General features: G+C 33.6%; 1 protein-coding gene and 1 non-coding gene across 2 annotated transcripts in view; one reads left to right on the top strand and one right to left on the bottom strand.

Moving 5' to 3' along the window:
- LOC139849635 (uncharacterized) overlaps positions 1-27,453 on the bottom strand; it is a 33,529-nt gene that overhangs the window by 2,110 nt on the left and 3,966 nt on the right. The gene's annotated exons all lie outside the window — the stretch shown is intronic.
- Positions 24,481-24,587, top strand: LOC139850854 (small nucleolar RNA R71). The gene has a single exon (XR_011760231.1). It is a non-coding gene; the product is annotated as a small nucleolar RNA R71 (small nucleolar RNA).

The following is a 27,453-nucleotide window of genomic DNA, read 5'->3' as shown; positions in this document are numbered from 1 at the left end:
GAATTAATTATATATTATATTATATTCATGTGCATAGTTGACTTGTAATTTTTAGTCCGTTGCGTCGAGCGTTAAGAGTTGACTCTGGTCCCGGTTCCGGATTTTCGAACGTCCTTGCGTACAAATTAATATCTTGTATTTTGCGTTTCGAATCTTGTACTCTTGTAATTTCGAGACGTTTCTTATCAATAATTGGAACCTCTTTGATTGTATTTTGTACTTTTGAGCTTTTTGGTCGTTTGCGTCTTCAATTCGTCGAATCTGTCTTTTGTCTTCACCTTTTATTATTTAAACGAATATCACTTGTAAATAGAACAATTGCAACTACAAGCTTGTCTTTCTTGAGGAATAATGCTATGAAATATATACTCGTTTTTAGCATTATCAAATATTCTCACACTTGAGTGTTGCTTGTCCTCAAGCAATATAGTCTTGAAATACTAGAATCACTTCTTTATTTTTCACACTTTGTACATCAGTGATTTCTTTACGGCGGTATAAACAATGGTAGTAACGATGTCATTTACAGTCTCACATGACTATAAAAATTTAGATCCATTAAGAAATTGGATCTTTATGAAAACATTTGATCTTTTGAAAATTAAATCTAGCTTTTACCCTACATAAGTTTTCCGGAATAACCCTTCACCGGTGTTTGCAAATTCTTTTTGTGGGTTTGGTGGGTTTTAGATTTGAAAATTTTGGCTCAAAACTTATGGTTTTGTGTCACCCACTTGCTAACCTTGTATTAGGAAAGCAACACGTCCAATATACTTGCTCCGTATATTACCTTTCGGTAAACTACCGTCCGGTTGTAAAGGAAAGCGTTGAACAAGCAACTGTTAAGGCAATGTCCCCTGACATGCTTTTGATTATGGTCTATAACGTGTCGGACGCAATTACTATCCTTTGTAGGAGCAATAGTAAAGCTCACCCTTATAATTTGTCGGTCTGGCACAAGGTCCTGTCTTTGACCATGCTATGCAACCACCGTTCTTACGGTTGACACCCGATTTGGTTCAGGTGACCTAATGAATTCCAGGTGAATTCTTAGGATTTTACGTTCAATGGTAATGAACGCATTGAAAATAGGTTTTCAGAAAACAAATCGGTTTGTAATTTTTGATCAAAATATTTTCTCGTTCAAGCTTGAGTTTAGATATCATTGAATTCCATGAGTTTGAATTCTCAATCTTTAAGGTCAATCTCAAGGATTGAGTAATATCAGTCTTAAAAGCTGATTTTTAATCTTTAAGGAGATTATCCTTTCTGGGGATCTGATTCATTAGTCTTATCCAGCTAATTTGCACGGTGTCCTCCCCATTTTACAAGACAGATCCTCTCATGGTTAGGATAAGTCTGACCACTTGGCGACCCTGTTTGATGCTGAGGTCCGTGGATTTCCTGCTGATTTTAGAGATGACTTCTCTAGATTTTTCATCAACCTACAGCTGGTCTGGACGACAACTTCATGACCTAAATCAAGAAGCGCGTTTCTTTTTCGGAAGACTTTACTTCCTTTTAATGATGGAATTGATTCATCGTGTAGATCCATCTTTCTTACAGTAAATCGGGTAAAATAGTTAATTATTGTTCAAAACAAAAGTATTTTCAATTATTTGTTACAGAAATATGTGATATATATTTTGAATAACTTGGTAAAAATTTCCCACACTTGGCCTTTATTTTCTTTTCTTTGCCTTTTTATTTTCCTCTATTCCATTCTTAAATGAATTCTAACATTTTGGTTTGTTTCTCAATTTATGCCCTTTCCGAGGTAACAATAATTTCGGTGTTAACACCTAGTTTTATCGTTCATAAATATGTATAAACATGATTTTGAGTTCATTTAATTGAAAATTTTGAAAATTTTTACTAGAATTGGGTAGTCAGTATATAAGACTAGGGCTGTTCTTTATTATCAGAGAGCACTAGATTCTAATACAACTACTGCTTTACTAGTATTTCTAATGGTAACCAAGTGTATAAAGTAAAAAATTTTAAAATTCCGAAAGAATTTAACCTCTTCCCACACTTAAGATCTTGCAATGCCCTCATTTGCAAGAAATCAGTAACAATTTAAATTATTGAGGGTGATTAGCGTAGAAAAATGATTAAATTTTACCAAAGTTTCCAAACATATTGGCGTTTGTTTGCTGAATGATAAATGGTGCATATCATTTGTTCATTCCGTCTTGTTGTTACATCACATTTATTTTTCATCTTGTCGTCAAAATTAGTTGCTTTTGCTGAACTTAATGCCAGTCTTTGAAAATGCGTTGTTTTACCCTGTTGTGTACATAAGATAAACTGCAAACATATATACATATTTTTGATGTTTGGTATATTACCCCACATTCAAAAATTATTAAAATCTAATAATAAAAGTTAGAAAATTATAAAAACTATTACAATATTAACATAAGTATTAAATGTATCAACATTACAAATAATAAAATAAATAAAACTAAGTAGACTAGGGTTATTACTGATACCAGTAGGGGTTCCATGCATAACCGTATGTGTTATAAAATGCTTCAGCTGGGTTATAAGTAGGATACGGTGGTTGCATCTCTATAGACCAGGGAGGAAATATGGGCGATGGAGTAGGAATATAGTTTCTACCTACATGTTGGCAATGAGCTATGATTTGGTTTTGATGAATTTGCCAATCTTCAAATGCTCGATATCTAGCATTTTCATACTCTTGTGAAGCTATAAACCTTTGCATTTCTGTCATTTCATTTCCCCCTCCCACATTACCTGGCTGTTGATTTCTCTCAACCTGTGAATGTCTTCCATTATATCTTAGTGCGGCGTTATTTCGCCTTTTCAAAACCTTTGCACCATGATATACATTTAAACCAATTGTATCGTGCGGATCTGGTTCTTCGATTAATAATCCCCCCGACTTATATCCACATTGAGATATTCAGCAATCAAAGTAATAAATATACCACCTCCTATTATACTGTGCGGTCTCATCCCTCTAACCATAGCTGATAAATAATAACCCACACAATAAGGTATACTTACAGCGCTTTGTGGGTCTCGAATACACATGTGGTAAAACAAATCCTGTTCATTTACCTTTTCCTTATTCTTACCTCGTTGTGTAATCGAGTTGGCTAAAAACCTATGGATTACTCTTAATTCAGCTCTATCTATATCCAAATAAGAGTAATTTCCCCCTTTAAATCGGTGATGGCTAGTCATTTGACTCCATACACCATGCGTATCAAAATTTTCATCAATTTTCCTACCGTTCAATATCAACCCTCGACAATCGGCAGATGCTAACTCCTCAGGCGTATATATACGTAAGGCCTGAGCCATGTCTAGTAAAGACATGTGGTGCATCGAACCTCCTAACAAAAATCTAATAAAAGATCGATTGGTTAAACTAGCTACCCAATCATTTATTTCTATACTACACAATAAATCTTCACACCATACTTTATATACAGGTCTACGCATGTTGAATAATCGTACCCAATCGTTAAAAGTAGAATTACCATACCTCTGTGCAAGTAATCCCTAATTGGCTCGGCTAATTCTACGGCTTCTAATGGTTCCCATTCTATTACCCTAGGTACTTCAACAGCTTTAGAATGAAGAGTATGCAAGCCCCTTTGGTATTTTGGATAATCTATCCAACGTCTGTCAAATCTCAAGTTCGGGTGCAAATCTTCCAAGTGCATATCTGAAAATGTCATAACTGGATGAGGTATATCTTGTTTGTAATAGCTATCAACATCCTGTTGTTCCGCATTCTCAGGAGGAGCATTGCGAGCTTGGGATGAAGATTCACCCCTTTCAGTCTGCAAAACACATCAAACACAATTTTTGTACATCCAAATATGCATTAGTGTCAGCAAAATCATCAATCAAAATAATTACAATGACATGTCCAATTTATATCAAACTTATGCTCATTTTCATATTTTTATCAAATCTACACTTTTTCAAATAAGCATACACGAAAATGTTCGCCAAGTTCATAAGCATTCAACTCAAATAACATGTCAAAATAATCATTACTAGCAATTAAACAAGTTTCAAATGGCATTATCTTTCAAAAATCAAGTTCATGAATTTTAGACTTGAAAAAGTCCACTTTAATTCTCAAAAATCATGTTTAGGCTCAAAGTTTGGATCATTTAACTACCTAAACATGTTACACTACTTAATTTAGCAATAATTCATGACAAAAATCGGCCATAACCTATTTATATCAAAAAGCCCCAAATTTGCTCAAGAACACAAACCCTAGATTACTAAAAATTTGAAGTTTAAGGCTTCTAATCATGTTAAATAGCATCAATCTAGGTTATACAAGCATAATACATAAGCAATTTAAGCATAATTACACTAAAAAGCATCAAAATCGAATTGGGTAAAAAATTGCTCAAGAACACTAATTTTCGGATTAAATGGTGTTTAGGTGTAGAAATTTACCGTTTTCCTTGAGTAATTCCTTGATAGCATCCTTCTCAACATGATTTTAGTAAAAAATGTGATGATTTTTGGTGAAAAATTTCGGATTTTAGAGTGTTTTTTCGGGTTTTTCGCAGTATTTTTGTGGGTGTGGGTGTTGACTGATCTGTTCGGGCAGCTTATATTTTTTTCTGTATTTTTGGTCCTCCGTGAGTCGCTGTGTTTGACCCTTACAAACTCCGCGAGTCGCGGTGTTTGAATTTTTTTTTTTTTTTTTTTTTTTTTTTTTTTTTTTTTTTTTTACAATCTTTAACTTATAAAACAATTAAGTAATTAATTTTAAAATTTTGTTTTCCTTGTTATTTAGGACGAGGTCGTTTCGGAACAATGTCCTAGTCCCTCCCTCGACAAAATTTTAAAATTTGTCTTTTTGTAGCGATTGTTTTAAAAGCTTAGATTTTTTTTTTTTGGTTTTTTAATGTTTTTGGCATACTTTAATTCAATAAGATTAAATATAATGATAATAAAAGTTCTCGTTCCTCCCTCGGGTAAAGCAATTTCGGTTCAACGACCTAGTCTTCAACTCACGACGAATTTTAAAAATCATATTTTTAACTTAATGAGAAAAAGTAAATTTTGGTTTTTAAATTCACACAACTTAAATTTAAAATGCATAAAATTCAAAATTCATATTTAAAATTAAAAATTCACACCAAACTTAAATTTAAAATGAATAAAATTAAAAATTAATATTAAAAATTCACACCAAACTTAAATTTAATTTTGTTTTTATACATACAAACTTATATTAAAAATATCAATTTTTCAAATATTTACAATTTTAAATATATTAATTTTAAAAATAAAGTAAAAATAAAATTAAAATTTTTTTTGGCTTTTATCTCACTTTAATCAATCAAATATTATCAAAAACATGCGCCCCTCTTTTCGGTAAAGTAATTTCGGTTCCATGACCTAATTTAACTCATGACGAATTTTTGAAATATTTTGTGTTGATTGATTAAAGATATTTATACCTTAAGAATAAACGTTAAATTTCGTAGTGATGTAATAAATTTTTGAATGATATCAATAATTTCGGTCGCCAAACCTAATTTCATCGAATACCAATTTAATACTTTATAGCGAACAAATCAGCGTTTATTATCAAAAGGTTAAAAATGAAAATAAAAAATAAAAGCTGTACAGACTTACCTGTGAGATAGTATTCTTAGTGATACGATCTATCCCATTCATAAGATAGTTGGTTTAATTGGTTTTCCATGGCTACATAGGCGTAACCTTGAGCATTCAGTGTTTTTCCTTCTAAACATATGAACGGTTCGTCTCTGCATAAAGTAACAAATTCGGTGTTTGAATAGGTTTGATTATTTAAACATTTACCTCCATGTGACCATTTTCCGCATTTGTGACATCTTTCTAGGTGTCGTGCTCTTCTTTTCGCTGCGGATTTTGATTTTCCTTTACCAAATTGTAACTTATTATCTTTGCATCTGGATTCTTTTCTTACTCCGTCCAATCTTTCTCTGATTACTGATACTAGTTCACTTGGAAGTGTGTCATTAGTACGTTTAGTGATCAAAGCGTGTAGCATTAGACCATGGTTTAGTTCACAGGAAGTCTTCATTTCGTAAAAACCTAAAAAAATAAAAATTCGGAATGGGGGGAGAAGACTAGTTCTTTAGGGTCTGCTAGGGAAAGACCATTCGAGTTCCATTTTTGAGAACTACACGAAAACAGAAAATCTAACTCTAACAGAAATATATATTATCCTTTAAAGACTTGATTCTCCCCACACTTAGTTAGCTGTGGTATCGAAATTGTGATTAACTTCGTTGTCGACTTCCATCGGACCATGTATGTAATGTTTAACTCTGTGACCATTAACTTTAAATTCAATCCCATTTGAATTTATTAATTCTACTGTTCCGTATGGGAAAACTCTTTTGACTATGAATGGTCCAGACCATCTTGATTTCAATTTTCCAGGAAATAGCTTGAATCGTGAATTGAAAAGAAGAACTCTGTCTCCTTCTTTGAATTCTTTTGAACTTCTGATTCTTTTATCATGCCATTTCTTCATTCTTTCCTTATAGATTAACGAATTTTCGTATGCTTCTTGTCTTAATTCTTCTAATTCGTTTAATTGACTTAACCGTAGACGTCCAGCTTCATGTAAATCAAGATTACATGTCTTCAAAGCCCAAAATGCGTTGTGTTCAATTTCTACTGGAAGATGACATGCTTTTCCGTAAACGAGTTTAAAAGGTGTGGTTCCAATTGGAGTTTTGTAGGCTGTTCTAAAAGCCCAGAGTGCATCCTCCAATTTAATGGACCATTCCTTCGGATTTCATCCTACGGTTTTCTCTAGAATACGTTTTAAAGCTCGGTTGGTATTTTCAACTTGTCCACTTGTCTGTGGATGATATGCAGTGGAGATTTTATGAGTTACTCCATATCTTTTGAGAACTTTCTCAAGTTGATTATTACAGAAATGAGTTCCCCGATCACTTATTAAAGCTTTCGGTGTTCCAAACCTTGCAAAAAGACGTTTTAAAAAGTTGACTACAACTCGTGCATCGTTAGTTGGGAGAGCTTGTGCTTCCGCCCATTTAGATACATAATCAATGGCTACGAGAATGTAGAGATTATTATGAGATTTTGGAAATGGACCCATAAAGTCAATACTCCAAATGTCAAATACTTCACATACTTGAATGACATTTTGTGGCATTTCATCACGTTGACTTATTTTTCCGGCCCTTTGACAAGCATCACAGGATTTGCAAAGAAGGTGTGCGTCTTTGAAAATTGTAGGCCAATAGAATCCAGCATCATAAACTTTTCTTGCTGTTAGTTGAGGCCCATAATGCCCTCCTGTTGGTCCTGTGTGACAATGGTTTAAGATTTGATTGGCTTCATCTCCGAATACACATCGGCGTATTATTCCATCTGGACAACTTTTAAACAAATGTGGATCTTCCCAGAAATAGTGTTTTATATCACTAAAGAATTTCTTTCGTTTTTGGTACGACAATCCTTTTTCAAGGAATCCACATACTAAGTAGTTTGCATAGTCTGCAAACCATTGAATTTCATTATAATCTATCTTCAATAGATATTCATCAAAAAAGTTGTCTTGTATGGCCGATTCATTTAGAACTTCTAATTCGGGATTTTCAAGACGAGAAAGATGATCGGCGGCGAGATTTTCTGCTCCTCTTTTATCTCGGATTTCAATATCGAACTCTTGTAAGAATAAGATCCAACGGATTAATCTTGGTTTGGCATCTTGTTTCGAAAATAGGTATCTAAGAGCAGAATGGTCGGTATAGACCACCGTTTTTGCTAGAACGAGATATGAACGAAATTTGTCAAAAGCAAAGACAATAGCAAGGAGTTCTTTTTCAGTAGTTGTGTAATTTGTTTGTGCTCCTTGTAACGTCTTACTAGCATAATATATAGGTTGAAATCGTTTTTCAATCCTTTGTCCTAAAACGGCTCCCATTGCAAAATCACTTGCATCGAAAATTAGTTCAAATGGTAGATTCCAATTTGGTGTTATCATGATCGGCGCATTAGTGAGTTTCTCTTTAAGAATATTAAAAGATTTGATACATTCATCTGAAAAGATGAATGGAGCATCATTTTCTAGGAGTTTATTCATAGGAGTGGCAATTTTAGAAAAATCTTTTATGAAACGTCGGTAAAAACCGGCATGCCCTAGAAAACTCCTAACTCCTCTAACATTGGTGGGATGTGAAAGTTTAGCAATTACATCTACTTTAGCTCTATCCACTTCAATTCCTTCCTTTGAAATTTTATGACCAAGAACGATGCCTTCTTTAACCATGAAATGGCATTTCTCCCAATTAAGTACTAGATTTGATTGTTCGCATCTAATAAGCATTCGTTCCAGATTAACTAGACATGATTCAAAAGTATCACCGAAGACTGAAAAGTCATCCATGAAAACTTCCATGCATTCTTCTATCATGTCGTGAAAAATCGCCATCATGCACCTTTGAAAGGTTGCAGGGGCGTTGCAAAGTCCAAATGGCATGCGTTTGTAAGCAAAAGTACCATAAGGACACGTGAATGTGGTTTTCTCTTGGTCCTCGAGTGCTATTGGAATTTGAAAATATCCGAAAAATCCATCAAGAAAACAATAGTAACTATTTCCGGCTAGTCTTTCCAACATTTGATCAATGAACGGTAAGGGAAAGTGATCTTTTCTGGTAGGGTCATTTAATTTTCTATAATCAATACATACACGCCATCCTGTTACAGTTCTAGTAGGAATAAGCTCATTTTTCTCATTTGTGATGACAGTCATGCCACCCTTCTTAGGCACGCATTGAACTGGGCTTACCCATGGACTATCAAAAACTGGATAAATTAAACCTGCATCAAGCAGTTTAATAATTTCTTTTTTAACTACATCTTGCATATTAGGATTTAGACTTCGTTGGCGTTGCACATACGTTTTATGACCTTCTTCCATAAGGATTTTATGTGTGCAATACGAAGGACTTATTCCTTTAATATCATGAATCTTCCATGCAATGGCTGGTTTATGAGCTTTCAACACAGAAATGAGTTGTGATTTCTCATTTTTAGTAAGAGAAGACGATATTATTACAGGTAATTCAGATTCACCATGTAAATAAGCGTATTCCAAATGGTTAAGAAGTGGCTTTAACTCTAATGTCAGAGGTTCTTCTATCGATGATTTATATCGATATCTGTCTTCTTCTTTTAGCATTTGAATTTCTTCTGTTGTTGGTTCATATCCATTAGCTATTAGTGTAGCTAACATTTCAGCTTCATCAATTGGTTCAGTTCCTTCTCCTAAAGAACATTCTCCCGTTCCTTGTAATTCTGGAAATTCTTCTAATAATTCTGCATGTGAATCTATAGTTTGAATATAATAACATGTATCATCTGCAGATTGCGGTTGTTGCATTACTCTATCAACTAAAAAGGTAACACTCTCGTCCTCTATACTTAGGGTCAGTTTCTTACCAAACACGTCTATCATTGCTTTAGCCGTGTTTAAGAATGGTCTTCCTAATATGAGAGGAACTTGAGAATCTTCTTCCATGTCCAGAACAACAAAATCTACTGGAAATACTAAAGTACCAACTTTAACTAGCATGTTCTCCATTATCCCTCTAGGATATTTTATTGATCGATCGGCTAGTTGTATGCTTATTCTTGTTGGTTTCAATTCTTCAAGGTCTAGTTTAGCGTATAGTGAATACGGCATTAAATTTATTGTAGTGACCCGAACTTTTACATGTTTATATATATTAATTGAGATTGATATTTACATGATTAAATGTTTCCAACATGTTAAGCAATCAAACTTGTTAAGACTTGATTAATTGAAATATATTTCATATAGACAATTGACCACCCAAGTTGACCGGTGATTCACGAACGTTAAAACTTGTAAAAACTATACGATAACATATATATGGTTATATATATAGTTAACATGTTTTTATTATAATTATGTATCTCATTAGGTATTTTAACAATGAGTTATATACATAAAAATGAGACTATTAATTTAAGAAACTCGAAAACGATATATATAACGATTATCGTTATAACAACGTCTTACTAGGTACATATGAATCATATTAAGATATTGATACACTTGGTTAATTATGTTAAATGATAAGTAAATATATTATTAAGTGTATTAACAATGAAATACATATGTAAAAATAAGACTACTAACTTAATGATTTTGAAACGAGACATATATGTAACGATTATCGTTGTAACGACATTTAACTGTATATACATCATACTAAGATATATTATATATCATAATATCATGATAATATAATAATTTAACATCTCATTTGTTATAATAAACAATAGGTTAACAACATTCAACAAGATCGTTAACCTAAAGGTTTCAAAACAACATTTACATGTAACGACTAACGATGACTTAACGACTCAGTTAAAATGTATATACATGTAGTGTTTTAATATGTATTCATACACTTTTGAAAGACTTCAATACACTTATCAAAATACTTCTACTTAACAAAAATGCTTACAATTACATCCTCGTTCAGTTTCATCAACAACTCTACTCGTATGCACCCGTATTCGTACTCGTACAATACACAGCTTTTAGATGTATGTACTATTGGTATATACACTCCAATGATCAGCTCTTAGCAGCCCATGTGAGTCACCTAACACATGTAGGAACCATCATTTGGCAACTAGCATGAAATATCTCATAAAATTACAAAAATATGAGTAATCATTCATGACTTATTTACATGAAAACAAAATTACATATCCTTTATATCTAATCCATACACCAACGACCAAAAACACCTACAAACACTTTCATTCTTCAATTTTCTTCATCTAATTGATCTCTCTCAATTTCTATCTTCAAGTTCTAAGTGTTCTTCATATATTTTACAAGTTCTAGTTACATAAAATCAAGAATACTTTCAAGTTTGCTAGCTCACTTCCAATCTTGTAAGGTGATCATCCAACCTCAAGAAATCTTTGTTTCTTACAGTAGGTTATCATTCTAATACAAGGTAATAATCATATTCAAACTTTGGTTCAATTTCTATAACTATAACAATCTTATTTCAAGTGATGATCTTACTTGAACTTGTTTTCGTGTCATGATTCTGCTTTAAGAACTTCGAGCCATCCAAGGATCCGTTGAAGCTAGATCCATTTTTCTCTTTTTCAGTAGGTTTATCCAAGGAACTTAAGGTAGTAATGATGTTCATAACATCATTCGATTCATACATATAAAGCTATCTTATTCGAAGGTTTAAACTTGTAATCACTAGAACATAGTTTAGTTAATTCTAAACTTGTTCGCAAACAAAAGTTAATCCTTCTAACTTGACTTTTAAAATCAACTAAACACATGTTCTATATCTATATGATATGCTAACTTAATGATTTAAAACCTGGAAACACGAAAAACATCGTAAAACCGGATTTACACCGTCGTAGTAACACCGCGGGCTGTTTTGGGTTAGTTAATTAAAAACTATGATAAACTTTGATTTAAAAGTTGTTATTCTGAGAAAATGATTTTTATTATGAACATGAAACTATATCCAAAAATTATGGTTAAACTCAAAGTGGAAGTATGTTTTCTAAAATGGTCATCTAGACGTCGTTTTTTCGACTGAAATGACTACCTTTACAAAAACGACTTGTAACTTATTTTTCCGACTATAAACCTATACTTTTTCTGTTTAGATTCATAAAATAGAGTTCAATATGAAACCATAGCAATTTGATTCACTCAAAACGGATTTAAAATGAAGAAGTTATGGGTAAAACAAGATTGGATAATTTTTCTCATTTTAGCTACGTGAAAATTGGTAACAAATCTATTCCAACCATAACTTAATCAACTTGTATTGTATATTATGTAATCTTGAGATACCATAGACACGTATATAATGTTTCGACCTATCATGTCGACACATCTATATATATTTCGGAACAACCATAGACACTCTATATGTGAATGTTGGAGTTAGCTATACAGGGTTGAGGTTGATTCCAAAATATATATAGTTTGAGTTGTGATCAATACTGAGATACGTATACACTGGGTCGTGGATTGATTCAAGATAATATTTATCGATTTATTTCTGTACATCTAATTGTGGACAACTAGTTGTAGGTTACTAACGAGGACAGCTGACTTAATAAACTTAAAACATCAAAATATATTAAAAGTGTTGTAAATATATTTTGAACATACTTTGATATATATGTATATATTGTTATAGGTTCGTGAATCAACCAGTGGCCAAGTCTTACTTCCCGACGAAGTAAAAATATGTGAAAGTGAGTTATAGTCCCACTTTTAAAATCCAATATTTTTGGGATGAGAATACATGCAGGTTTTATAAATGATTTACAAAATAGACACAAGTACGTGAAACTACATTCTATGGTTGAATTATCGAAATCGAATATGCCCTTTTTATTAAGTCTGGTAATCTAAGAATTAGGGAACAGACACCCTAATTGACACGAACTCTAAAGATAGATCTATTGGGCCTAACAAACCCCATCCAAAGTACCGGATGCTTTAGTACTTTGAAATTTATATCATATCCGAAGGGTGTCCCGGAATGATGGGGATATTCTTATATATGCATCTTGTTAATGTCGGTTACCAGGTGTTCACCATATGAATGATTTTTATCTCTATGTATGGGATGTGTATTGAAATATGAAATCTTGTGGTCTATTGTTACGATTTGATATATATAGGTTAAACCTATAACTCACCAACATTTTTGTTGACGTTTAAAGCATGTTTATTCTCAGGTGAATATTAAGAGCTTCCGCTGTTGCATACTAAAATAAGGACAAGATTTGGAGTCCATGTTTGTATGATATTGTGTAAAAACTGCATTCAAGAAACTGATTTCGATGTAACATATTTGTATTGTAAACCATTATGTAATGGTCGTGTGTAAACAGGATATTTTAGATTATCATTATTTGATAATCTACGTAAAGCTTTTTAAACCTTTATTTATGAAATAAAGGTTATGGTTTGTTTTAAAAATGAATGCAGTCTTTGAAAAACGTCTCATATAGAGGTCAAAACCTCGCAACGAAATCAATTAATATGGAACGTTTTTAATCAATAAGAACGGGACATTTCAGTTGGTATACGAGCGTTGGTCTTAGAGAACCAGAATTTTGCATTAGTGTGTCTTATCGAGTTTGTTAGGATGCATTAGCGAGTCTGGACTTCGACCGTGTTTACTTGAAAAATGATTGCTTAACAAATTTTGTTGGAAACTATATATTTTTAACATGTGAATATTATGTGATATATTAATCTCTTAACGCGTTTGATATTATGTGATAGATGTCTACCTCTAGAACAAGTCCCATTGACTCACCTAATAATAATGAAGAGTCAAATGTAAATTGGAATGATTCGTGGACTGATTCACAAGTTCCCGAAGAGGAACCGGAAGAAGAGTCGGAACCGGAAGAAGAATCGGAACCGGAAGAAGAATCGGAACCGGATGAAGAAATAGAACCGGTGGGGGAAATAATAAAACGGTTAAGTAAAAGAAAATCCTCAACCAACCGACCAAGGTTAATTATGGTCAATGGTGTTTCCGCCAAGGAAGCAAAATATTGGGAGGATTACCAATTCTCCGATGAATCGGATTCCGACGAGAATTCCGATGATGTTATAGAAATTACCCCAACTGAATTTAAAAAGGCAAAAGAAAATAATAAGGGAAAGGGCATAAAAATAGAGAAATCTAATTCCAACCCCGATGAACTTTATATGTATCGTCAACCCCCGAAGTCCTTAAGTTGTAACAATAACCCGGGAACCTCTAAACCACCAGGTTTTTCTAAACCAATGTGGACAACGACGGCTCGTATTAGGGGAACATCATATATCCCTAGAAACTTGGCAAAACGAACCAAAACCGAAGAAGAAGAAACGAGCGAGTCGGAATAAGATAGTTGTATTCGTGTGGTGTAATATATGTAATATAGTGTTCTTATGCTTTATGATATATGTAAAAATTGCTTGTATTAATAAGTATTTTTTTATGAATCTAACTCTTATCTATTTTACAGTTTAAAAACACAAAAAGGATAGACAACCCAATATTTTAAGAGACCTACCCGGAGACATGATTGATGAAATCTTGTCTAGAGTCGGCCAGAATTCCTCGGCACAACTATTTAAGGCGAGATCAGTTTGTAAGACATTCGAAGAACGTTCCAAGAATGTCTTGGTTTATAAGAGACTTTCGTTTAAAAGATGGGGGATATCACATTGGGAAACCCATAAGTTACGATGTGTTTACTTTGACGCATATATTGCGGGGAACCCAAATGCTATTTTACGCAACGGGTTAAGAAATTATTTTGACTCAATATATCCGAATATTGGACTTCGTGATTTAGAAAAAGCGGCTAACATGCAACATAAAGAAGCATGTTATGCTTACGGATTAGTAATGTTCGCTTCTCACCAAAGTGAGAACAAGAACATCGGGCTACAACTATTAAACAAAACGTTTCCACAAGTGACGGAGTCGGTAATTGGGGTAAGAAATGAGGTTTTTAGATTATTACGGGACTGTTGGACATTACGTAACCCTCGTCCCTTTGATGACGTTACAACACGCTGTCTTATCAACGGCCATAACGGTTATGTTGCACAAGACCAAGGATGGGAAGTAGTCCTAGTAAAACCAGAATGCATGACTTGTTTCTGGACGTATGAATTACGTGTCTTTATTGCCTTTGCTGAACGACTTGTGTACTAGCTAGAATTATCTTCACAACTATCTTGTATCAAAGTTATTGTGTGCTATATTTCATGCTTTATGTAAAATAAGCGGTATTGTAAGTTTGTAAAATATTGTATAAAAGTTTGAACGCGAAATATTATTATAATCAGTTTTTCATATAGAATTGTAGTAGTTGAATTGTATATTAGCTACTAAGTATGAACTTAACGGGTAGGTACTACCCGAATTTAAACTTATAAAACGCTAATATGAAGAAAAAGCTTTTATAAATGAGTTCATATTATGCTACGAAATACTATTAACTACTCTTAATATTCTGTATGATTAACTTGTTCCATTTAACTATTTTGAAGGAAATGGCACCGACTACACGACACACCGTGAATATGAATGAAGAGGAATTCCGTACTTTTCTAGCTTCAAACATAGCTGCAGTACAGGCTGCGCTACATACCAACAATAACCTTGGATCTAGTAGTACAGGAAATCGTGTAGGATGCACCTACAAAGAATTCACTGCCTGCAAACCTTTGGAATTTGATGGAACCGAAGGACCGATCGGATTGAAACGGTGGACCGAGAAGGTTGAATCGGTGTTTGCCATAAGTAAGTGTACTGAAGAGGAAAAAGTGAAGTACGCTACGCATACCTTCACAGGTTCTGCGTTAACATGGTGGAATACCTATCTAGAGCAAGTGGGACAAGATGATGCGTACGCACTACCGTGGTCAGCATTCAAGCACTTGATGAACGAGAAGTACCGTCCCAGAACCGAGGTCAATAAGCTCAAGACAGAACTTAGAGGGTTACGAACCCAAGGATTTGATATTACCACGTACGAAAGACGATTCACAGAATTGTGCCTATTGTGTCCGGGAGCATTCGAAGATGAGGAAGAGAAGATCGACGCGTTTGTGAAAGGATTACCGGAAAGAATCCAAGAAGATATAAGTTCACACGAGCCCGCCTCCATACAACAGGCATGTAGAATAGCACACAAACTCGTGAACCAAATTGAAGAAAGAATTAAAGAACAGACTGCTGAAGAGGCCAATGTGAAGCAAGTCAAAAGAAAGTGGGAGGAAAACGGTGATAAGAATCACCAATACAACAACAACATCAATTACAACAATAATCGCAACAATTATCCCAACAATCGCAACATCAATCGCAACTACAACAAACGGCCCAACAACAACAACAACAACAACAGAAACTACAACAATCATCCCAACAACAATAATAACCGCAACAACAACAACAATCAGAAGCAGCTATGCCAAAGGTGTGAAAAGAATCACTCGGGGTTCTGCACCAAATTTTGCAACAAGTGTAAAAGAAATGGTCATAGCGCGGTGAAGTGTGAGGTCTACGGACCAGGGGTTAATAGAACGAAAGGAACAAATGGTGTCGGAACGAGTAATGGCGGAGCAAGTAGTGTCGGAGCAAGTTATGCCAATGTAGTTTGTTATAAATGTGGAAAACCGGGCCACATTATTAGAAATTGCCCGAACCAGGAGAACACGAATGGACAAGGCCGTGGAAGAGTTTTCAATATTAATGCGGCAGAGGCACAGGAAGACCCGGAGCTTGTTACGGGTACGTTTCTTATTGACAATAAATCTGCTTACGTTTTATTTGATTCGGGTGCGGATAGAAGCTATATGAGTAGAGATTTTTGTGCTAAATTAAGTTGTCCATTGACGCCTTTGGATAGTAAATTTTTACTCGAATTAGCAAATGGTAAATTAATTTCAGCAGATAAAATATGTCGGAATCGAGAAATTAAACTGGTTAGCGAAACATTTAAGATTGATTTGATACCAGTAGAGTTAGGGAGTTTTGATGTGATAATCGGTATGGGCTGGTTGAAAGAAGTGAAAGCGGAGATCGTTTGTTACAAAAATGCAATTCGCATTATACGAGAAAAAGGAAAACCCTTAATGGTGTACGGAGAAAAGGGCAACACGAAGCTACATCTTATTAGTAATTTGAAGGCACAAAAACTAATAAGAAAAGGTTGCTATGCTATTCTAGCACACGTCGAGAAAGTACAAACTGAAGAAAAGAGCATCAATGATGTTCCCGTCGCAAAAGAATTTCCCGATGTATTTCCGAAAGAATTACCGGGATTACCCCCACATCGATCCGTTGAATTTCAAATAGATCTTGTACCAGGAGCTGCACCAATAGCTCGTGCTCCTTACAGACTCGCACCCAGCGAGATGAAAGAACTACAAAGCCAATTACAAGAACTTTTAGAGCGTGGTTTCATTCAACCAAGCACATCACCGTGGGGAGCTCCTGTTTTGTTTGTCAAGAAGAAAGATGGTACATTCAGGTTGTGTATCGACTACCGAGAGTTGAACAAACTTACCATCAAGAACCGCTACCCACTACCGAGAATCGATGACTTATTTGATCAACTACAAGGCTCGTCTGTTTATTCAAAGATTGACTTACGTTCCGGGTATCATCAAATGCGGGTGAAAGAAGATGATATTCCAAAGACTTCTTTCAGAACACGTTACGGTCATTACGAGTTTATGGTCATGCCGTTTGGTTTAACTAATGCACCAGCTGTGTTCATGGACCTTATGAACCGAGTGTGTGGACCATACCTTGACAAGTTTGTCATTGTTTTCATTGATGACATACTTATTTACTCAAATAATGACCAAGAACACGGTGAACATTTGAGAAAGGTGTTAGAAGTATTGAGGAAGGAAGAATTGTATGCTAAGTTTTCAAAGTGTGCATTTTGGTTGGAAGAAGTTCAATTCCTCGGTCACATAGTGAACAAAGAAGGTATTAAGGTGGATCCGGCAAAGATAGAAACTGTTGAAAAGTGGGAAACCCCGAAAACTCCGAAACACATACGCCAGTTTTTAGGACTAGCTGGTTACTACAGAAGGTTCATCCAAGACTTTTCCAGAATAGCAAAACCCTTGACTGCATTAACGCATAAAGGGAAGAAATTTGAATGGAATGATGAACAAGAGAAAGCGTTTCAGTTATTGAAGAAAAAGCTAACTACGGCACCTATATTGTCATTGCCTGAAGGGAATGATGATTTTGTGATTGATTGTGATGCATCAAAGCAAGGTCTCAGTTGTGTATTAATGCAACGAACGAAGGTGATTGCTTATGCGTCTAGACAATTGAAGATTCACGAATAAAATTATACGACGCATGATTTGGAATTAGGCGCGGTTGTTTTTGCATTAAAGACTTGGAGGCACTACTTATATGGGGTCAAAAGTATTATATATACCGACCACAAAAGTCTTCAACACATATTTAATCAGAAACAACTGAATATGAGGCAGCGTAGGTGGATTGAATTATTGAATGATTACGACTTTGAGATTCGTTACCACCCGGGGAAGGCAAATGTGGTAGCCGATGCCTTGAGCAGGAAGGACAGAGAACCCATTCGAGTAAAATCTATGAATATAATGATTCATAATAACATTACTACTCAAATAAAGGAGGCGCAACAAGGAGTTTTAAAAGAGGGAAATTTAAAGGATGAAATACCCAAAGGATCGGAGAAGCATCTTAATATTCGGGAAGAGGGCTGAAAGGATTTGGGTACCAAAATTTGGAGATATGAGAGAAATGGTACTTAGAGAAGCTCATAAAACCAGATACTCAATACATCCTGGAACGGGGAAGATGTACAAGGATCTCAAGAAACATTTTTGGTGGCCGGGTATGAAAGCCGATGTTGCTAAATACGTAGGAGAATGTTTGACGTGTTCTAAGGTCAAAGCTGAGCATCAGAAACCATCAGGTCTACTTCAACAACCCGAAATCCCGGAATGGAAATGGGAAAACATTACCATGGATTTCATCACTAAATTGCCAAGGACTGCAAGTGGTTTTGATACTATTTGGGTAATAGTTGATCGTCTCACCAAATCAGCACACTTCTTGCCAATAAGAGAAGATGACAAGATGGAGAAGTTAGCACGACTGTATTTGAAGGAAGTCATCTCCAGACATGGAATACCAATCTCTATTATCTCTGATAGGGATGGCAGATTTATTTCAAGATTCTGGCAGACATTACAGCAAGCATTAGGAACTTGTCTAGACATGAGTACTGCCTATCATCCACAAACTGACGGACAGAGCGAAAGGATGATACAAACGCTTGAAGACATGCTACGAGCATGTGTTATTGATTTCGGAAACAGTTGGGATCGACATCTACCGTTAGCAGAATTTTCCTACAACAACAGCTACCATTCAAGCATTGAGATGGCGCCGTTTGAAGCACTTTATGGTAGAAAGTGCAGGTCTCCGATTTGTTGGAGTGAAGTGGGGGATAGACAGATTACGAGTCCGGAGATTATACAAGAAACTACCGAGAAGATCATCCAAATTCAACAACGGTTGAAAACCGCCCAAAGTCGACAAAAGAGCTACGCTGACATTAAAAGAAAAGATATAGAATTTGAAATTGGAGAGATGGTCATGCTTAAAGTTGCACCTTGGAAAGGCGTTGTTCAATTTGGTAAACGAGGGAAATTAAATCCAAGGTATATTGGACCATTCAAGATTATTGATCGTGTCGGACCAGTAGCTTACCGACTAGAGTTACCTCAACAACTCGCGGCTGTACATAACACTTTCCACGTCTCGAATTTAAAGAAATGTTTTGCTAAAGAAGATCTCACTATTTCGTTAGATGAAATCCAAATCAACGAAAAACTTCAATTCATCGAAGAACCCGTCGAAATAATGGATCGTGAGGTTAAAAGACTTAAGCAAAAAAAGATACCAATTGTTACAGTTCGATGGAATGCTCGTAGAGGATCCGAGTTCACCTGGGAGCATGAAGATCAGATGAAGAAGAAATACCCGCATCTATTTCCAGAAGATTCGTCAACACCTTCAACAGCTTAAAATTTCGGGACGAAATTTATTTAACGGGTAGGTACTGTAGTGACCCGAACTTTTCCATGTTTATATATATTAATTGAGATTGATATTTACATGATTAAATGTTTCCAACATGTTAAGCAATCAAACTTGTTAAGACTTGATTAATTGAAATATGTTTCATATAGACAATTGACCACCCAAGTTGACCGGTGATTCACGAACGTTAAAACTTGTAAAAACTATACGATGACATATATATGGTTATATATATAGTTAACATGTTTTTATTATAAGTATGTATCTCATTAGGTATTTTAACAATGAGTTATATACATAAAAATGAGACTATTAATTTAAGAAACTCGAAAACGATATATATAACGATTATCGTTATAACAACGTCTTACTAGGTACATATGAATCATATTAAGATATTGATACACTTGGTTAATTATGTTAAATGATAAGTAAATATATTATTAAGTGTATTAACAATGAAATACATATGTAAAAATAAGACTACTAACTTAATGATTTTGAAACGAGACATATATGTAACGATTATCGTTGTAACGACATTTAACTGTATATACATCATACTAAGATATATTATATATCATAATATCATGATAATATAATAATTTAACATCTCATTTGTTATAATAAACAATGGGTTAACAACATTCAACAAGATCGTTAACCTAAAGGTTTCAAAACAACATTTACATGTAACGACTAACGATGACTTAACGACTCAGTTAAAATGTATATACATGTAGTGTTTTAATATGTATTCATACACTTTTGAAAGACTTCAATACACTTATCAAAATACTTCTACTTAACAAAAATGCTTACAATTACATCCTCGTTCAGTTTCATCAACAATTCTACTCGTATGCACCCGTATTCGTACTCGTACAATACACAGCTTTTAGATGTATGTACTATTGGTATATACACTCCAATGATCAGCTCTTAGCAGCCCATGTGAGTCACCTAACATATGTGGGAACCATCATTTGGCAACTAGCATGAAATATCTCATAAAATTACAAAAATATGAGTAATCATTCATGACTTATTTACATGAAAACAAAATTACATATCCTTTATATCTAATCCATACACCAACGACCAAAAACACCTGCAAACACTTTCATTCTTCAATTTTCTTCATCTAATTGATCTCTCTCAAGTTCTATCTTCAAGTTCTAAGTGTTCTTCATATATTTTACAAGTTCTAGTTACATAAAATCAAGAATTCTTTCAAGTTTGCTAGCTCACTTCCAATCTTGTAAGGTGATCATCCAACCTCAAGAAATCTTTGTTTCTTACAGTAGGTTATCATTCTAATACAAGGTAATAATCATATTCAAACTTTTGTTCAATTTCTATAACTATAACAATCTTATTTCAAGTGATGATCTTACTTGAACTTGTTTTCGTGTCATGATTCTGCTTCAAGAACTTCGAGCCATCCAAGGATCCGTTGAAGCTAGATCCATTTTTCTCTTTTCCAGTAGGTTTATCCAAGGAACTTAAGGTAGTAATGATGTTCATAACATCATTCGATTCATACATATAAAGCTATCTTATTCGAAGGTTTAAACTTGTAATCACTAGAACATAGTTTAGTTAATTCTAAACTTGTTCGCAAACAAAAGTTAATCCTTCTAACTTGACTTTTAAAATCAACTAAACACATGTTCTATATCTATATGATATGCTAAATTAATGATTTAAAACCTGGAAACACGAAAAACACCGTAAAACCGGATTTACACCGTCGTAGTAACACCGCAGGCTGTTTTGGGTTAGTTAATTAAAAACTATGATAAACTTTGATTTAAAAGTTGTTATTCTGAGAAAATGATTTTTATTATGAACATGAAACTATATCCAAAAATTATGGTTAAACTCAAAGTGGAAGTATGTTTTCTAAAATGGTCATCTAGACGTCGTTTTTTCGACTGAAATGACTACCTTTACAAAAACGACTTGTAACTTATTTTTCCGACTATAAACCTATACTTTTTCTGTTTAGATTCATAAAATAGAGTTCAATATGAAACCATAGCAATTTGATTCACTCAAAACGGATTTAAAATGAAGAAGTTATGGGTAAAACAAGATTGGATAATTTTTCTCATTTTAGCTACGTGAAAATTGGTAACAAATCTATTCCAACCATAACTTAATCAACTTGTATTGTATATTATGTAATCTTGAGATACCATAGACACATATACAATGTTTCGACCTATCATGTCGACACATCTATATATATTTCGGAACAACCATAGACACTCTATATGTGAATGTTGGAGTTAGCTATACAGGGTTGAGGTTGATTCCAAAATATATATAGTTTGAGTTGTGATCAATACTGAGATACGTATACACTGGGTCGTGGATTGATTCAAGATAATATTTATCGATTTATTTCTGTACATCTAATTGTGGACAACTAGTTGTAGGTTACTAACGAGGACAGCTGACTTAATAAACTTAAAACATCAAAATATATTAAAAGTGTTGTAAATATATTTTGAACATACTTTGATATATATGTATATATTGTTATAGGTTCGTGAATCAACCAGTGGCCAAGTCTTACTTCCCGACGAAGTAAAAATCTGTGAAAGTGAGTTATAGTCCCACTTTTAAAATCCAATATTTTTGGGATGAGAATACATGCAGGTTTTATAAATGATTTACAAAATAGACACAAGTACGTGAAACTACATTCTATGGTTGAATTATTGAAATCGAATATGCCCCTTTTTATTAAGTCTGGTAATCTAAGAATTAGGGAACAGACACCCTAATTGACGCGAATTCTAAAGATAGATCTATTGGGCCTAACAAACCCCATCCAAAGTACCGGATGCTTTAGTACTTCGAAATTTATATCATATCCGAAGGGTGTCCCGGAATGATGGGGATATTCTTATATATGCATCTTGTTAATGTCGGTTACCAGGTGTTCACCATATGAATGATTTTTATCTCTATGTATGGGATGTGTATTGAAATATGAAATCTTGTGGTCTATTGTTACGATTTGATATATATAGGTTAAACCTATAACTCACCAACATTTTTGTTGACGTTTAAAGCATGTTTATTCTCAGGTGAATATTAAGAGCTTCCGCTGTTGCATACTAAAATAAGGACAAGATTTGGAGTCCATGTTTGTATGATATTGTGTAAAAACTGCATTCAAGAAACTGATTTCGATGTAACATATTTGTATTGTAAACCATTATGTAATGGTCGTGTGTAAACAGGATATTTTAGATTATCATTATTTGATAATCTACGTAAAGATTTTTAAACCTTTATTTATGAAATAAAGGTTATGGTTTGTTTTAAAAATGAATGCAGTCTTTGAAAAACGTCTCATATAGAGGTCAAAACCTCGCAACGAAATCAATTAATATGGAACGTTTTTAATCAATAAGAACGGGACATTTCATTTATACTAGCACCTAAGTCTGCCAATGCTTCTATTGAACTAAGACTACCCAGAAAACATGGAATTGTGAAACTTCCTGGATCAGATAATTTTTCTGGTATCTTATTCAACAGCACTGCTGAACAATTAGCATTCATAGTAACAGCCGAGAGTTCTTCCATTTTCTTTCTATTTGTGATTAGATCTTTCAAGAATTTAGCATATCTAGGCATTCCTGAAATCACATCAATGAAAGGAAGATTTACATTTATCTGTTTAAACATATCCAAGAATTTGGATTGCTCTGCTTCAAGTTTCTCTTTTTTCATTTTACTCGGGTAAGGAAGTGGTGGTTGATATGGTTTAACATAAGGTTTAGGCTTAACTGTGTTATCTTCATTAACCTTTTCAACTACCGGTTCTGTTTCCTTATCTTGTTCAGGTTGTGGTTCTTGTGGAGTAGGAATAGCTTCATTAGAAGTTACAGGTATTTCATGTGGTTTAAGTGTTGTACCACTTCTTGTGGTAATGGCTTCAGCTGTTTCATTCCGGGGGTTAGCATTTGTATCACTAGGTAGACTTCCCGGTTTTCTTTCACCTATTAACCTTGCTAGGTTACTTACTTCTTGTTCCAAATTTTGAATAGAAGCTTGTTGATTTCTAAATGCTTGAGCATTTTGTTTATTAGTTTGTTTCTGAGATGTGAAAAACTGCGTTTGAGTTTCAACTAGCTTCGTCATCATATCTTCTAAATTCGGCTTTTTATCATCGGTTTGTGGTGGTTTATTTTGAAAATTAGGTCTTTGCTGATTGTAAGTATTGTTGGATACTTGTTGATTGCTAGGACCTTGTTGGTTGTTGTATGGAATATTTCGATTATAATTCTGGTTTTGATTGTAAATTGGTCTTGGCGGTTGATAATTATTCTGATAATTATTTCCAGGCCTTTGGTTTATGTATGAAATATTCTCTCTTTGTTCCATTGTTAGTTCAATACTGAGACAATCTTTTGTCAAATGTGGTCCTCCACATTGCTCACAACTAATTCGTATTGAGTGTATATCTTTAGTCATCTTTTCCATCCGTCTCTCGACAGCATCTATCTTTGCAAAAATGGAATCTAAGTCATGGCTAGAATCGGCTCTAGCTGCTTTAGATGATCTAACGATATCTTTTTCTTGGTGCAACTCATGTGAGTGGGAAGCAGTGTTATCAATAATTTTGTAAGCATCAGTTTCTGTTTTCTTCATAATGGAACCACCAGCTGCTATATCGATGTCTTTCCTTGTAGTGATGTCGCATCCTTGGTAGAATATTTGTACTATTTGACAAGTGTCTAAACCATGTTGCGGACATCCTCTTAATAACTTTCTAAATCTTGTCCATGCCTCATATAGAGTTTCATTTGGTTTCTGTGTGAACGTAACAATTTGTCCTTGAAGTCTTACGGCTTTAGATGCCGGAAAGAATTGTTTAAGAAAATTTTCAACTAAAACATCCCATGTATCAATCGCCCCTTCAGGTAACGATTCCAACCAATCTTTGGCTTCTCCCTTTAAAGTCCAGGGAAATAACATGAGATATATCTGTTCATCCTCAACTTCTCTTATTTTAAATAGTGTGCAGATCCTATTAAAGGTACGAAGATGTTCATTTGGATCTTCCTTCGGCGCACCACTAAATTGGCATTGATTAGTCACCTTGTGTAGAATTTGTCCTTCGATTTCATAATCTGGCGCATTAATGTCAGGATGAGTAATTGCGTGACCTTGGCCAGTGCGTTTAGCTCTCATTCGGTCTTCCATACTTAAAGGTTCCAGATTCTCCGTAATTGAATTTGTTGAATCGGAATCACTAGAGGATTCTGATTTAATGGTTCGTTCCTCAACAATCTCTGTTTGAATGATTGGTGGTTCCAGAGGAAAAATTAATGGTTCAGGATCTATGAATCGTCCCTGAATATTCTCCGGATTCTCAATTGTGAGGTCGGGTTCAAAAAATGGATTATCGGAAATTTGAACTGGAGTACTTGGTCGACTGGATGACGATTCTAAAGAAAAATCAACGGCGACAATATTAGCTAGATGTCTTGATCGAGTTACAGGTGGTGAACGTACAAAAGGTGGTGAACGTCTTGCTCGGTGCATTCACTGAATATCCTATTAGTTTTTTAAAAGGAAAGAAAAATTATATAAGTTATCCAATTAATAGACTTTTCTGATTTTACCCACGTTTCGAATAGCCAAAAGATGCAGCAGAGGGGCAGGATTCGTTTGGTCTCAATATAATTCAGGACTGTTTGGCTCCAATAACCCGGTCCACGTACAAATCCAACTATTACTACGAACCAGAAAATTTTGATGTCTATCAATTTAACCACTTAAAATAAATTTTCGTAATTTTAAGAAATTTAGATAAGAAGTAGAATAAAAATCTATGTCCTAAAACTAGAATAGCGAGAAATAAGAAAGAAAAAGAGCTCGTCGAAAAAGGTCGAAAAAGAAAAGATCGAAAAATAAAAGGCGTCGAAAAATAAGAAATAAAAAAAATGACTTATAGAACTTAAAAACACTCGACTAACCCAACCTTATTACTATCACTAACTTAAAATTATAATCGCAAATTGAGATTACTAATTGGAGTGATAATTGATACATAGGTAAAAGGCGTCGAAAAATAAAAATAAGAAAGTAGCGTGTTGAAACTTAAAAAGGCACTAAAAACTAAAAATTAAAAGTTGCTTCTAAAAATATTAAAGCTTACAAGTAAAACTATATCCCAAATGGCAATATCTTAAAAAGGAACTAAAACTTAAAAAGGCGTCGCAAAATTCTAAAGCACTTTAATCTTAGTCTAAAGAAAAAGCACTTAAGGGATTTTACGGCAAAGCCTAAAAATCGAGAAGTAAAAATAACTATGGCAAAAACTAAGCTTAAAACTAAATACGAGCGAAAAGTACAAAAGTTACGCTAAAATGAATAAAAAGGAACAAATTATAAAAATATACTAAAAGTTGCAAAAATTACAATTTTTATAAAAATATTATTTTTATATTATTTATTTTATAAAACTATTAATTTTATAAACTAATTAAAATTTAAAATACAATTTATTTTAAAAATTTAAAACTAATTATAATAATAATTAAGTAATTAGGGTTAATAATAATAAATAATTAATAATTACTCCGTAATAAATGCTTTTAGGGTTTCTGGTCACCCGTGTCAGACGGCTCCGCGAGTCGCGGTGCCTCGTGGCTACAAACGCCGCAAGTCGCGGGCTTTGGAATTTCAGTTTTGGTGGGTTCGTTTGACAGGTTTCGGTTTTTTTTTTATATATATTTATTTTATATTTTTCTGTTTTAATATTTATATAAAATATTTATATAATTTAAATAAAAAATTATATTTAAAAACTAAAATAAAAATAGAATACTTTATAATTTTCTAAATAACAATCTAAAAAAATAGATTTATATATATTTATTTTTTTCGGTTTTTTTTAAATAAAAACAAAATATTTAAATAAAACTTATATTTTTATAAAATAAAAATAAAGAAACTTTATAAAACTTAAATATTTAACAAACTCTTAAAAATATTTTTATATTTTTGTTTTCTTTTTATGTTTTCGGATATTTAAAACGTATTTTTATAAAAACGTATTTTTATAAAAGTAAACTAAAAATAAAAATCTTTTTTTTTTATATTAGCGTTGCGCTTCCGGCTTTTAAGCTAGATTTTAAGATCCCCGGCAGCGGCGCCAAAAATACTTGATGTCAAAGCTAAGGGGTATAAAATACTATTAAATTTTAGCAGGAAAATACTATTAAATATGATACAATTTTTACAAAAGATATTTATTTATTTATAGAATGGATATACTTAAACCTTGCTACAACACTTATAGGCAGTGTACCTAATCGTACAGTAGTGCAGTTTTTAGTAAGTTCGGTTCATTCCACAGGGAATCTTTTAATCAAAGCTTAACGCTATATTAGTTTTAAATTATAAAAATACAAATATATAAATAAGTAATATTATTATTATAAAAGGGGGGTTTTTACCGTTTAATGACCGGTTTGTCGATTTTAAAACTTTAGTCGCAGTTAAAACCTAATGTAAAATATTAAAAATAAATACTAGACTTAATTTAAAGCGTAAAGTAAATAACGATAAAGAAATTGCGATAAATAAAAGTGCAATAAAATAAAATTGCGATAATTAAAAAGTACGATAATTAAAAGTGCAATTAAATACAATAACAATAAATAAAAGTGCGATAATTAGAAGTGCAATTAAATATAAAATA

The sequence above is a fragment of the Rutidosis leptorrhynchoides genome, chromosome 5 (assembly GCF_046630445.1).
Source record: "Rutidosis leptorrhynchoides isolate AG116_Rl617_1_P2 chromosome 5, CSIRO_AGI_Rlap_v1, whole genome shotgun sequence".
Taxonomy (NCBI): domain Eukaryota; kingdom Viridiplantae; phylum Streptophyta; class Magnoliopsida; order Asterales; family Asteraceae; genus Rutidosis; species Rutidosis leptorrhynchoides.
The sequence above is the reverse complement of the archived record's forward strand: the minus strand, read 5'-3'. Positions and strand labels throughout refer to the sequence as shown.